Below are 14,863 nucleotides of genomic sequence, written 5' to 3'. Positions count from 1 at the left end.
AGTGGATAGAGCACCAGCCTTGGAGTCAGGAGTACCTGAGTTCAAATCCAACCTCAAACATTTGATAATTACCTAGCTGTGTGACCTTGGGAAAGCCACATAACCCCATTGTCTTGCCAAAAACCCCCCCAAAAAAAAAGAAAGAAATGGATAGTGGTGAAGGCTGCACTATTTTATCTCTAAGGTCCATCTAGCTATAAATGTTATCTTGTGATTGTTGAAATTCTAAAACAAATAAAAAAGAAATTAATGAGGAAAAAATGAGAAAACATCTAGGGAAATTGATATGGATACCTAGGGAAATCAATAACCAAGGCAGGTTTTTTAAAAGATATTTGCAGAAGATGAAAGCAAAATGAAGTAATAAAAATTAGATTAAAAAAAGAGCAACATGATAACCATACCAATAGTGATATAGAGCAGCTAAGTGGTTCAGTGGATAGAGTCCTGGTTCTGGAGTCAGGAAGACATGAATTCGATTCCATTCTCAGCTGTCTACTATCTGTGTGACCCTGGAAAAGCCATTCAACCCCGGAGTTCCTGAAAATAAAAAAGAAAGAAAAAATAGTGATAAAAGTGCTAAAGCTGAAAATAAAAAGAGGCTGATGATAAATGCTAAGGATAACAAAATAAGATCATTTTAATTCATTCAGGGAAGATGACAAATCAAAGAAATTATAGTACTATTGTCTGGAATGGATCTGGTGTGATAGGAGAGAGAGAGAGAGAGAGAGAGAGAGAGAGAGAGAGAGAGAGAGAGAGAGAGAGAGAGAGAAACTCTTCCACTCTTATTTTCTTTCTGTTTTCTCTATCAAGGAAAATTATCTTTATCTTTAGACTGGAAAATTTGGAATAAAAATAATTTTAAAAGAGTTAAACCAAGAGAAACAACAGGATAGTAAGAACATATCTCAAATTAACTGGTTAGAGTGAACAGGCCTGAATAAATTATATCTTTAACTCTTGAATAAAAAACAAATCTAATAAAAGTAACTTGAACCTTTGTGTTTGATTTTTGAAAGATTCTGAGGAACAGGACAGTATGAGGAATAAAAAACAATCACTATATTTTTAAAAAACAGACTATAGAAACTTCAAATTAAATGCTAATGATCTTAATTTAGATTACTGACAAAATTCCAAGACAATTCTAAAGATATGGTATTTGTAATATTTAGAAAAAGTAGAGGGAATAATGAAAAATCAGTAATAAATCATTCCCTACTATATTAAAATAAAAAGGTTTTGCACTAATAAAATCAATGCTGCCAAAATTAGCAGGAAAACAGAAAGTTGAGAAACAATTTTCAGTTAGGGGCTCTGATAAAGGCCACATTTCTAAAATATATAAATCAAATTTATAAGGTTACAAGTCATTCCCCAATTAATAAATGGTCAAAGAATACAATCAGTTTTCAAAAGAAGAAATTATATGTAACACTGAAAAAATGTTCCAGATCAATACCAATTAGAGAAATGCAAATTAAAACTACTATGTGGGTATCACCTCACACCTATCATATTGGCTAAGATGACAAAGAGAGAAAATGATCAATGTTGGAGAGGTTGTGGGAGGATTGGGACATTGATGCATTACTGATGGATCTGTGAATTGACCTAACCATGCTAGAGAGCAATATGGAACTATGCCCAAAGAACAATAAAATTGATTATACCCTTTGACCCATACTAGGTCTATATCCAGAAGAAATCATAAAAAAATGGAAAAAATCCCACATGTTCCAAAATATTCATAGCAGTTCTTTTAGTGGTGGCGAAGAATTGTAAATTGAGGGGATGTCCATCAATTGGGGAATGACTGCACCGGCCCTGGAGTCAGGAGTACCTGGGTTCAAATCCGGTCTCAGACATTTGATAATTACCTAGCTGTGTGGCCTTGGGCAAGCCACTTAACCCCATCTGCCTTGCAAAATACTAAAAAAAAAAAAATTGGGGAATGACTGAACCAGTTATGATATATGAATGTTATAGAATTCTGTTATTCTATAAGAAACTATGAATGGTCAGATTCTAGAGAAGTATGGAATGAATTACAGGAACTGATGCAGAGCAAAGGGAACAGAACCAAGAGAACAACATACAAATTAACACAGCATTGTGAGTTGATCGGCTTTGTTAAATGCAGTTCAGCAGTTCAGGGAACTTGGACAAACCCTGGAGCTTGGACAACCCTAGGACAACCCTAGACTTTTGACAATACTATTCCCATCCAGAAGAAGAAAAACAAAAAGAAAACAAGAAAACAAACAAAAAACCCTTCAGAATCTGATGAATAATACATTCACTTATTTAAATTTTTTTTTCTTTTGTATTTCTTTCCTATCCCATAGTTTTCTTTCTTTCCCCTTAATCCTAATTCCACATACCAAAAATGACTAATATGTAAACAAGTTTAACAGAAATGTGTATGTTCAGCATTAACTTGACTATTTGCCACTGAGGGGAGGGGCATGTAAAGGGAGGGTGGAAGGAAAATATGTAACCTATAAATATACATATGCATGTGAATGAATGTTGGAAAACTTTTATAACATATATCTGGAAAAATAAAATGTCAATTAAAAAAAGGATAAATCATTCGAGGATTTCCTTTTTTCTTAACTTTTTTTTCCCACATGCATATGTATATTTTTAAGTTACAAAATTTCCTTCCACCTTCCCTTCCCACCCCCACCTTCAGTGGTAAACAGGTTAACATCTTACAAACGTATTTTTGATAAACATTTTCAGGCTGAGGAATTAGGATTAAGGGAAAGAAATACATAAGAGATCATTTTTATAAAGTGTTCATCAAACTCTGAAGAGTTTTTTTTTTGTTTTGTTTTGGTTTTGTTTTACTCTGGATGGGAATAGCATTGTCCATAGCCAGTCTTATTACAGATGCCCTAGCTCTCTGAAGAGCTGAGAGGAGCTGGTTCCATCAAGGTGATCATTTCACAATGTTGTTAATGTGTGCGTTGTTCTCTTGGTTCTGCTCCCTTCCCTCAGCATCAGATCCTGTAACTCATTCTATGCTTCTTTAGAGTTTGACCATTTATGCTTTCTTATAGAATAATAATATTCCATAGTATTCATATACCATAACTTGTTTAACCATTCCCCAATTGATGGGCATCCCCTCAATTTTCCAATTCTTTGCCACTACAAAAAGAGCTGCTATGAATATTTTGGAACATGTGCAACTATTCCCATTTTTTTATGATTTCATCTGGGGATAAACCTAGAATTAGAATTGCTAGATCAAGGTATATGAATGGTTTTATTGTTCTTTGGGCATAGTTCCATACTGTTCTCCAGAATGGTTGGATCTGTTCACAACTACACCAGCAATGCATCAATGTTCTCCCACAGTACTCCCCAGTACTCCCACAACCTCTCCAACATTGATCATTTTCCTTTTTATTAATCTGATAGGTATGAGGTGATACCTCATAGGTGTTTTAATTTGAATTTCTCTAATCAATAATTATTTGAAGCATATTTGAATATGGTTATATATAGATTTAATTTCTTCATTTGAAAACTGTTCATATCCTTTGACCATTTATCAATTGGGGAATGATTTGTAGCCTTATAAATTTGACGCAATTATCTATATATTTTATAAATGAGACCTTTATCAGAATGCCTAGTTGTGGAGATTGTTTCCTAGCTTTCAGTTTTCCTTCTAATTTTGGCAGTATTTATTTTAATAGTACAAAAACTTTTAAATTTAATATGGTCAAAATCATTCATTTTGGAGTTTATAATGTACTCTATTTCTTGTTTGGTCATAAACTTGTCCCCTTTCCATAGATCCGATAGAGTAGTACTTGTTTTATTAATTTATCTTTGCTGTCACCATTTATGTCTAAATCCTGTACCTATTTTGACCTTATATTGTATAAGATGTGAGATATGGGTTTATGCTTAGTTTTTATCATGCTATTTTCCAGTTTTCCCAGCAATTTTTATCAAATAGTGACTCCTTATCCCAGAGGCTGGTATCTTTGGGCTTGTCAAACAGTAGACTGCTGTAGTCATTTAATATGCTTTCTTTTGAACCTACCCTAGGCTCAAAAGAGTTGATCCAATGATCCATTATTCTATTTATAAACCAGTACCAGGTAGTTTTGATGACTGTTGCTTTATGGTATAGTTTTAGATCTAGTAGAGCTAGACCACCTTCCTTTAACTTTTTTTTTTCATCAGTTCCCTTGCTATTTCTGACCTTGTTGCTCCAGATGAATTTTGTTACTATTTTTTCTACCTCAGTAAAGTAGTTATTTGGTAGTTTGATTGGTATGGCACTGAATAGGTGATTTTATTTGGGTAGATTTGTCATTTTTATTATATTAGCTTGAACTAACCAGGAGCAATTGACATATTTCCAATTAATTATATCTGATTTTATTTGATTGAAAAGTGATTTATAATTGTGTTCATACAGTTTCTGTGTTTGTCTTGGGAGGTAGATTCCCAAGAATTTAATACTGTCTATAGTTACTTTAAATGGAATTTTTCTTTTTATCTCTTGCTCTTGGGCTTTGTGGTATATATATATATATATATATATATATATATATATATATATATATATATACACATATATATAAAATCATATGCTACTGGCTAATGTGGGTTTATTTTATATACTGCTACTTTATTGACTTTGATAATAATTGTTTCAAGGAGTTTTTTAGATGATTTTTTGGGGTTCTCTAAGTATACCATCATAACATTTACAAAGAGTAGAAGCTTTGCTTCCTCATTGTCCATTCTGATTCCTTCAATTTCTTTTTCTTCTCTTATCACTAAAGCTAGCATTTCTAATACTATATTGAAAAGTAATGGTGATTATGGGCATTCTTGTTTCACTCCTGATTTTGTTGGAAATGCTCTAAGTTTATTCCCATTACATATAATATTTGTTGATGATTTTAGATAGATACTATTAATTATTTCATTTATTCCTAAATTTTCTAGTAGTTTTGATAGGAATGTATTTTATCAAAGACTTCTTAGCATCTATTGAGATAATCATATGATTGTTTTTGGTTTTGCTACTGATAAGTTCAATAATATTGTGTTCTAGTAATATTGAACCATCCCTGCCTACTTGTATAAATCTTACCTGATCATGTTGCATTATCCTAGTAATAATTTGCTATAATCTCACTGTCAAAATTTTATTTAAGATATTTGCATCAATATTCATTAGGGAGATTGGCCTATAATTTTTTTTGTCTGTTTTGATTTTTCCTGGTTTAGGAATCAGCACCATGTTGGTGTCATAAAAAGAATTTGGCAGAACTACTTCTCCTATTTTAAAAAATAGTTTATGTAGAATAGGAATTATTTGTTCTGTAAATGTTTGCTAGAATTCATTTGTAAATTCATCTGGAGAGTCTTTCTTAGAGTGGTTATTGATGATTACTTCAATTTCTTTTTCTGAAATGATGTTATTGAAGTACTTTATCTAGGCAGTTTGCATTTTTGTACATTTTCCCCCATTTCACTCAGGTTATCCAATTTATTAGCATATACTTCAGCAAAGTAGTTCCTATTTATATCTTTAATTTTCTCATTATTGGTGGGTAGTTCACCCTGTTTTGTTTTTGATACCAGTAATTTAGTTTTCTTTCTTGTTTTTAATCAGATTAATCAAAAGTTTGTCTATTTTATTGGTTTTCTCATAAAACAAACTCTTAGTTTTATTCACGAGATCAATAGTTTTCTTGCTTTCAATTTTATTCATCTCTCCCTTGATTTTCAGAATTTCTAATTTGGTATTTAATTGGAGATCTTTAATTTGTTTTTTTTCCTCTTTTTTAGTTGCATACCCAATCATCGATCTCCTCTTTCTCTAGGCATTTAGAGATATACATTTTCCCCTCAAAATTTTCTTGGCTGCATCCCATAAATTTTGGTATTTTGTCTCATTAGCATCTTTTTCCTTGGATATAATTATTGATTATTTTTATTATTTGGTGTTTGATCTACCCATTCATTGTCATTTAGCTTCCAATTAGTTTTTGGTCTACATGACCTATTATTAAATGTAATTTTTATTGCATCATGGTCTGAGAAGTGTGTGTATTTATTATTTCTTCCTTTCTGCATTTGATTATAAGTTTCAGTGCCCTAGTACATGGTCAATTTTCGTATAGGTGCCATGTACTGCCAAGAAAAAGCTATATCTTTTCCATTTTCATGGTTTTCTCCAGGCGTCTCTTATATCTAAGTTTTCTCAGATTTCATTTACCTTCTTAACTTCCTTCTTAAGAGAGGGATGTTGAGACCCCCCCAATATTAAAGTTTTGTTGTCTATATCTCCTTTTAATTCACTCAGCTTTTCCTCTAGAAATTTAGATGTTATGCCACTAGGTACATACATGTTTAGTAATAATATAGCTTCATTTCCAATGGTGTCTTTTCAGAAGATATAGTTTCTTTTCTTATCCATTTTAATGAGATCAATTTTTGCTTTTATCTGAGAATAGAATCACTACTCATTTTTTTTACTTCAGCTGAAGCATGATATACTCCATCCTTTTATCTTTAACCTGTGTTTATCTCTCTTCTCCAAATATGTTTCTTGTAAACAACGTATAGTAGGATTCTGGTTTTTAAACCATTTTGCTATCTACTTCCATTTTATGGTACAATTCACCCCATTCACATTTATAATTAAAACTACTAATTCTATATTTCCCTCTGTGTTTTCTCCATTTATATTTTTCTCTTTCCTTTTCCTCATTCCTCCTCACTAAAATTTTACTTCTTTCCTGCTTAACTTTTTTTAATTTCTTTTTATTTTTCACTTATACCTTCACCTTTCCTTTTATCAGTCCCTTCTTCCCTGATCTTTCCCTTCCCTTGTAACCCATGATATCCTTTTAACTGAGAATAGGGCAGGAATTGATCATATATTTGAATTGCAACCAACATTTGGCTGTGTCTTTCATGCTAACAGAAGACCATGTAAAGATTTTTGAGATAGATGGAAGTTGCTTTATTGGCTTATGAACTTATTGAATGAATAGATCTAAAAGACTGGATCAATGTCAAGTTGGAGAGGGATCTTCTGTAGAGCACATCAAAGATTTGTCACTGGTCCTCTGTTATCATCATATTTATTAATAACTTTGATAAAGAACTAAGCAATATTCTTAGAAAGTTGAAGATGACAAAAATCATGGAGGGATATTCAATTTATTTAATATCAAAGAAAATCCAAAAATATTTCAAATGACTGGAATAATGAATTGAAGCTAGTAAGATAAAATTTAATTAAGATAAATGTCTTGTATTTTGGTTTGAAAATCAACAGTTTCTGTAGAGGAGAAGGAAAGGCCAAATATAAGTTTACTTGAAACATCTGTAAAAACAAGCTCAATGACTGAATAAAGGTATATTAGCCAAATAAAACATAAGACCTGAAATAAGGCAAAATGGAAAATACAGACAATATTTATATCCACATTTGAACCCATGATGCTTATTTCCATTATTGTCACTTCTGAAATCATGTTTTTCTTTAGCTAAATGGCTTTCAAATGATTACAACATTCCCAAATAGTCCTTCTGAATGCACTTCACAGGTCATTCTTTAAATGCTAATGAATTCAACTTGCTATTATAAAACAGGCAAGTACCTGTATAGGTTTCATATCTTGGGAGATAATTTCTCATTATTGTTCTATAGATAGGAAACAAGTTACCTTGAAGTTTGAAGAGTAAATTACTTGACTGTTATTGACATGACTTAAAAGTTACTGCAAGAAGGGAAGAAAGCCAAGATACATGAGAGATTAAAGGAGATCAGATCTCAGAAAATAGAACCTATAGACTTATGGAAGTCCTCAAAATCCAATGCCTTTCTTGGAATTGGAACAAAGTCGTGTAATGACAAATAACTCTAGTCTAAACACTATCCAAATATACTTCCTAAACTCTGACTAGACCCAGATCAATACCAATTGCAAGAGGTGGCAAACTTTGGAACCCTAGTATATGTGGGGTAGGAGGGAGGGAGTATTTGCTGGGAACTACATAACAGGCTGCCAGGCAATATGGGACCTTATAAATTGGGGAGGAATGGAGAGTTTTGTGTGTGTGTGTGTGTGTGTGTGTGTGTGTGTGTGTGTGTGTGTGTGTGTATCTGTGTCTGTCTGCGTGTATCTATCTATGTGTGTCTGTGTCTATACTAGAGCCCAGACTGGTTCCTATGACTTCAACAAATGTTTAACTAAATTCCTGGAGGATTCCTACAATCATTCTTGACTCTTGAGAGTTCTCTAGAAGGAACACAATGAGAGATCTATTGGATCTTCCACTAGGGCTTTGGATTAAAGCTTGCTTTTGCAAATATTCATTTTTGGAATCGTTGTTACATTGAATTGACTTCTCAGACATAGTTAAAAAGGTTCCCCTCAGCTCCATCATAGCTATAAAACACTCTAGTTTGAAACAAAATAAATATATATCACCAATTAAAGACATCAAAATATTATATCCTTAAAATTTTAAAATGTTCTTGTTACTAGTTAGGAAGAAGTAAATGAAGGTGGTAGTTAAAGAGGGGTTAAATATGGAGATAATAAAAATCACAATAATAATTTCTTCTAAATCAAAAGTTTGAAAAAATAAATTTTGAGGAATCCAGCAGAATGAAAAGTTATCAGAATTATTCTTTGCCCAGAATAAATGGAACAAGGTTGAGCTGGCTAGAGTTCTGAATGAAAGTGTAATAACAGGTAGGTTCCTAAGAGTCAATTGAAAAGTAAGGAGTAAATTGAAAGGTAAGATATATTTGTTCTGGCAAGCTAGAAATCAAAGCTGGAGTACCTGAGGATAAAGCTTGAAACAAGTTAGAAAAGAGGGAGGGTTCCTTACTAAATCTAGTAAACCTCTGTCCTGGCTAGAGAAGCACAGCATCCACCAAATTCACAGGAGCAATTGTCTGGTCATCTAGGAACAGAACAAGGGAGGGGGCTATATAAGGCATTTTACTTGAATTCTTCAACATGTGTACATTATCTAAGATATTAATTATTCAGAAAGGACCTATTAAAAGTCATTCTTTTGGTTCTTAGCAATGGCATACCCCAAAAAGAAGAAATTTGGAATTAAGAAAAAGACAAAACAAAACTATTTTTTGGATTCAACAATCTCACTTCTAATATGTTCTAAGGTGGTCAATGACAGAAAGATATAAGTACTAAAATATTCCCAGCAATATTAACTTTGAAGACAAAACAACTGGAAAATAAACTATATGACCTACAATAATAACTCTAAATATGGAAGATACCTCAAAGGACAACTAATCCAAACCACTCATTTTACTGTTTAAGGATCTGAGGTCCAAGGAGGATAAGGAGTCCAAGGTCACACATGATATATTAGAAGTGAAATATGAGCTCAACTCTTCATTCCAATGTACCAACCTAAGAGGAAAAAAATAGAACCCAAACAACAAATAGGCACTGTGATTGCAACAATATAAATTAAGATATCACTAAAAAGCAAGAAAATAGGCCAAGTAAAATGGTTGATTCTTGTTCCGAATTACTAAATTTAAAATCCAAATTATTTCTTTCAGTTAACAAGCAATAAACTACAAAAATGGAAATTTACAAGTATAGTCAGGAACACTAAAGTATGCAGTTTAATTTAGCTGCTCAGATTTTTTTTAATTGGGAGGGAATGGGAGAAGTACCATTGGTAGAATCAAAAACAAGATCAATAAACCTTTCCCCAAAAAAGTATAATTCTGGTCAGTTTCCATCCTTCAGAGAACAATGTTGGTGATCTAGTGTTCATATTTCATTTTGTCAGTTGTCTCTCAGCTCTTAATATGAGAAAGCAGGACTTTTGTCTGCATTTGCATATTCTTCTTGCAAATTTTGAGCTACTTATATGTGGGTTAGGTCAAAAGATCTGAATACATTTTATTCTTGTATAATTGAATAGGTGGGTGAATCTGAGCTGCATGTACCAGTTAGGAATCTATTTGAAAATGAAGAAAATATTCATAGAGCTTCTGACCTATGTTAGCATAGTAACTACAAGAAAATTCCAGGAATAAAAAAAAAAACTTGAATCATAATATTAAATAATATTCAATTAACCTTTCCTGTTGCTTAGAATTGCCTCTCTCCCATGCATGGAATTCTCTGACCTCTCATCTACATCTTAGCTTTCCACTCTTCAAGACTTAGCTCAAATTCTACCTTCTGTAAGAGGCCCTTCCCAGTCCCTACCAACCTTCCCCATCTGCTGTTAATTCCTAGATATACCTACCTAATGTGTAATAATCATTGAATTATTGAATAAGGTTTACCACCAGGGAACGAGCAAGCTAGAATAAAAATCATCAAAAAGAAGTCAAAGTAAATTATGAAAATTCCTCAGTGGATTCCATAGAGATATAAATATCATCAGGAATAACCAATCTATCTTCAAGTAAAATTTGTAATAGCCTACAAAGATAGCCTAGATTAAGTTAAATGGGACTCAAAGTAGGCCAAACCCCACTGGTCTGAGCTGTCAGTCATTCCTAGGACAGCATTATAGTTACAGGACTAAAGCTCTTGGGTCATAAACATACAATAAACATCTATGGAATAAAATAGTTCTTATTAAGCAGTTCCTATATGTCAGATACTCTGCTATCCCTAGGTATACAATCAAAATCAAAATTATTTCCTGTCCTCAAGGAGCTCACATTCTAATGGAAGAGATAACATGTAAAATAACTAAGGCCATGTATGATATCTACAGAGTAGATAGAAGGCAATCTAAGAAAGACAAAATTAGCAGCAGGTTGCGACAGGTGGGAGGTGGATAGGGAGAGAACCAAAGGGGTTGAACGGTAGTACTTCTTACAGAAAGTAAATTTGATGTGAGTCTTGAAGACTGGGAAGCTAAGGTATAACTAAGAAATCAAAGAAGTCCATGCCTGAGGGAGAGGCAGATCTGTACAAGGTAGTGGAGAAGGGAAAATAAGAGTATCGTATGTGAGTAGACAAGTGTGAAGAGAAAAATGTAAAAAAAAAATCTTTAAAAATAGGAAGGGTCCAGAGATGTGAAGAGCTTTAAAACTCAGAGAACTTCATAGTAGTGATAGTTAGGAGAGAGGGGAGTTTATTGAGTTGGTGGAGTCTAGTGGGGATACAATAGACCTAAAGTTTGGTGGCTGATAGAACTAGGAACTGAAGTGGAGTGATACTTAAGGCAGGGAAAATGTATTTGTGTGTGTGTGTGTGTGTGTGTGTGTGTGTGTGTGTTCAATTCAGAGCAAACTAGAGACAGATATGAAGAGCTTTAAAATTCAGAGAAATTCATAGTAGTGATAGGAGCTGGGGAGTTTATTGGGTTGGTGGAGTCTAGTGGGGATACAATAGACCTACAGTTTGGTGCCTGATAGAACTAGGAACTGAAGTGGAGAGATACTTAAGGCAGGGAAAATGTATTTGTGTGTGTGTGTGTGTGTGTGTGTGTGTGTGTTCAATTCAGAGCAAACTAGAGACTAGGAGTCCAATTAGAAAATATATACACACATACACATATGCTTGCATACACATACATGTATGCATACACATGTACAAATATTATCATGATTCTCTTCAAATGCATATGTGAGGACACACGAGTTGTCCCACTGCTGCCCAGCTGGGCAGCACAATTAATTTTTTTCTTCCTTTCTCTCTTTGTATACACTTTTACCTGTGGATGCTCTGCCCAAACATTTTGATTCCTGAAACCTGGCAAGATATCTAGGGGTTTATCAGTCCCAAATTACTCTGACTTTCTTTGATCGGCCAACAATATATGCCAGGCAAAGCCTTACTTTGATATTATTTGGGCCTTGATTGATTCAGAGTGAATGTAAATAGCAATGGTTTCTGTTTTGGCCAAAAACCCTGAGACTTTCCCTCCCAGATTGATTTTTTTTGACTACTCCAAAGGAGCCAATATTTGCTTTTTTTTTCTTTCTGGCCAGCCTTAATCATTGCCTCAGTCAAACTGAGAACTGCTAAAGGCCTTAGCTTAAAAAGACCAAGGTCTCCCAGTGCATCCAGGGCCCTCTCCAGTCATCTTGATCCATATCTGACCACTAGACTCAGATGACTAAGGAGAGGAAACCTGGTTATTCTCCATAGTCCTCTCTCATTTAAATCCAATTCACTGCACATTATTTCTCTGGTGTCATGGTCCATTTTGAGAATGGACAAATGACAACATCATATTGTATAATAATGTATCATAGTATTATGTAATATATCAAATATGTATTATATATGTTAATATAATAATCAAAGTATGACCTAATAAGAGCCTATATTAAAGGACTTCTTGGTGGAACAAAGGATAGAGTGCTGAATTTGGAGCCCTGAGATCAGACCTGATGGTGATTTTAGTTAATTATTATGCTGTGTGAGTTGCTTGGGGAAGCTGGGTGGTGCAGTGAATAAAGGAATGAGTCTGGAGTCAAGGCTCATCTTCTGGAGTTCAAATCTAGCCTCAGACACATATTAACTGTGTGACACTTAAACCTGTTTATCCCATTTTCTTCATATGTAAAGTGAACTAGAGGAGGAAATGACTCAAAGTCATTGTTAATACAATATTACTATTATTGTATACAATTTTCTTTTAGTTCTGGTCATTTTAATTTTCATTATTTAAGAAATTCTTTCCATATTTTTCTAAAATTATTAAGCACATCATTTCTTATACCATGGTAGTATTCCATCACAATTCTATACTACAACTTGTTCAGTCATTCCCCAATTGATGAGTATCTGTGCAATTTCCAGTTCTTTGCCTGCACAAATGGAACTGCTATAAATATATAGAGCATAAAGGTTCTTTTCCTTTTTCCTTAATCATCTTTGGAAATGGCTAAATAGAAGCATTGCTAAATCAAAGTGTATAGGTGGTTCAATAAGTCTTTGGACATTATTCCAGATTGCTATTCAAAATGTTTGGATCACTTCACAATTCCTCGTTCAAGAATTGAATGGGGTATTTTGCAGGGCAGTAAACTTGAATGAAGAATATTTGTTATCATATTCATACTAGTTATGTAATAGGAAGCAGGTTGCTTCTGTGCTTCAATTTTTGTGCCTTTAAATGAAAGAGTTGGACTTTTTGATCTATAAGATTTTACTAAAGTAGTGGTCCTTAACCTTGCATATGTGAATAGATTTTATGCAGCACATAGACCTGCATGGGGGGGGGGGATTTTGTTTATTTTTACTAACTTCTACCTGAAATTTAGCATATCTTTCAATTATCTAAAAATATTATTCTGAAAAGGGTCCCACAGACTTAATAAGACTACCAAGAGGGTCCATCATATACCCACAAAAGTGATACATCTGCTCTACATCTATCATGCTTTGATTCTAAATACAAAATATCTTCTGACTCTGAGTTTCTTTGACATTGAGAGAACAGCAATACATCAATCATTAGAGCCACTGAGCACAGTACATTGACTGGCTCTAACTTTTTAGCTATTGATAGCAGCTTCTATTTTTCTACTTCTATTACTCCCCTACCCACTCAACCCCACCTCAATTGTTTTATTTCTTATTTTTCTATTTTTTATTTTTAATTTCTTTTTAAGTTTTTTGCAAGGCAATGGGGTTAAGTGGCTTGCCTAAGGCCACACAGCTAGGTCATTATTAAGTGTCTGAAGCCAGACTTGAACTCAGGTACTCCTGACTCCAGGGCTGGTACTCTATCCACTGTACCACCTAGCAACCTATATTTCCTACTGTAGTGGTAAAAACATCGAAGCATTCAAGATAAAATAGATCTCTTTGCATTATCAGTCTTTGTGTATTTTCTATGGATTCATTGTCCTCTTTGTCTCAAGTACTTCTGGAGTAACTAGCTGGCACAAGGGTTAGAACACTGACCCTGAAGTCAGGAACACTTAAGTTCAAATACGGTCTCAGATAATGCCTATGTGACTGTGGGCAAGTCATTTAACGCTGATTGCCTTGCATCCAGGACTGTCTCCAGTCATCCTGATTCAAATCTGGCTACTGCACCAAGACAGCTCCAGAGTGAAGCTGGGGACTTAGAACCCCTTCTCTCTCAAATCCAATTCACATGCATGGCATGGCATCATCTTCCTAGTGTCATGGTCTACTTTGAAAAATGAAGGACAAACATTATCATAACTTCTGGGAAGGGGAGTGATTAGACCTCACTTTTTCAAATAAGACTTAATGGAATATCACAATCATACATTCTGAATTCTATGGGGCTAATGCCAATTTTATTGGCCACTACTATTGGCCCACAGTGATGGACAAAACAGAGATAATAACTTCAGCAATGTTCCTGCCAAAAGTTTGGGGGCTCACTCCAACCACTCCATGCTCCTCCTAACCTCTAATTTAGACTCGACCAAGCCATACTTATATCCCGGAATCTTCCCAGTTCCTCTAGGGAAATTAAAGCAGTCACCACTTGCCCTGAAGCAGTGCTACTGTAAATAACCTGAAGGGAGCTGGAGGACTCTCTTGGCCCTAGTTATTTTCTCATTTTAAGACCAAGCGTCTCTCCAATGCACTACAATGACTTTGGATGTCATCAGCCATAGCTATATGCTATTGTTAGCAGAGGAAGAGAGTCTGCCATGTCTTGCAGAATAACTTCATTTTTATGTGCTGAAAATAATAGTAGATGTTTGTTGAGAAATAGGAAAATATTTTTTCTCTCCCTTATGTTATGCTGTCAGCCTATTTTGTGACACAGTTTAAAATCTGAATTTTAGGCTCCTGACCTTCTCAATTTATAGCAGTTGGAGATTCAATCTGAATTGTTTTGTTTTGTT

The 14,863-nt window shown here is 34.0% G+C and overlaps 1 long non-coding RNA gene across 1 annotated transcript in view; it reads right to left on the bottom strand.

The window, feature by feature from the left end:
* Window positions 1-410: 410 nt before the first annotated feature.
* Window positions 411-14,863, bottom strand: part of LOC141489871 (uncharacterized) — a 59,074-nt gene continuing 44,621 nt past the window's right edge. The window contains exon 4 of the long non-coding RNA XR_012469014.1: window positions 411-540. This is a non-coding gene — a long non-coding RNA (uncharacterized LOC141489871). The remainder of the gene's footprint in view (window positions 541-14,863) is intronic.

Source organism: Macrotis lagotis, chromosome 5, assembly GCF_037893015.1.
Source record: "Macrotis lagotis isolate mMagLag1 chromosome 5, bilby.v1.9.chrom.fasta, whole genome shotgun sequence".
NCBI lineage: Eukaryota > Metazoa > Chordata > Mammalia > Peramelemorphia > Peramelidae > Macrotis > Macrotis lagotis.
Note: the sequence above shows the minus strand (reverse complement) of the source record. Positions and strands in the feature narration are given on the sequence as shown.